This window comes from Penaeus monodon, chromosome 25, assembly GCF_015228065.2.
Source record: "Penaeus monodon isolate SGIC_2016 chromosome 25, NSTDA_Pmon_1, whole genome shotgun sequence".
NCBI classification, from domain to species: domain Eukaryota; kingdom Metazoa; phylum Arthropoda; class Malacostraca; order Decapoda; family Penaeidae; genus Penaeus; species Penaeus monodon.
Window position 1 is genome coordinate 3127197 of NC_051410.1, and position 834 is coordinate 3128030.

Below are 834 nucleotides of genomic sequence, written 5' to 3' on the forward strand. Positions count from 1 at the left end.
GTAAGTTCCTGTAAATCAGTATTGTTTAGCGTATGCAAAGAAACGTGACTTTCTCTCTTCTCTCTCGCCCCGAACATGCCTTGTCACTTCTGGAGCACCGCGTTCGTTGCCTGATGCTCCGTCCATGATAGCCTATGCTGTAGTGAGATGCTGCTTGATCTAATGGAACCTTATGCTGCAGTGAGACAGGAGATGCTGCTGCTTGGGAGATGCTGCTGCTTGGGAGATGCTGCTGATTGAGAGATGCTGATGCTTGGGAGATGCTGATGCTTGGGAGATGCTGATGCTTGGGAGATGCTGATGCTTGGGAGATGCTGCTGATTGAGAGATGCTACTGATTGAGAGATGCTGATGCTTTGGAGATGCTGCTGTTTGAGAGATGCTGTTGGCTGCATGATATACAGTTGTATATGTTGTACAGAGGTTGGGGAGATGCTTCGTCATGCTGTAATGAGACGCGGGAAATACTGCTTGATGTAGCCTAAATGGAGTCTGTGTTGTAGTGAGATAGAGGATATGCTGTCTCGGTCTACAGCAGGCTATGCTATGGTGAGGCGCAGAATATGCTGTTTCATCTATAGTGATTTTCTTTTTTAAGAACAGGTGGTATTGGTTCATTACACGTTATGGTATGCTGTTATATGGCATATAAATTGCTTTTCACTTCTCATGCTTTCCACGTTCATCTACGTTCCCATGTGGAAAATAAAATGACGCACGAAATGATCCATACTATCTTCGTGAAGATTTTGTCATATTTCATTTCATCATCTTTGAACCAAATTCGTGAAGTTTGTGTCTTTCTTTGTATCGTATTTGAATTCCAAGGTGTAT

General features: G+C 43.5%; 1 protein-coding gene across 1 annotated transcript in view; it reads left to right on the plus strand.

The window, feature by feature from the left end:
- LOC119589488 (putative ferric-chelate reductase 1 homolog) overlaps window positions 1–834 on the plus strand; it is a gene marked incomplete at its 3' end in the record, with an annotated part of 79837 nt that overhangs the window by 9078 nt on the left and 69925 nt on the right.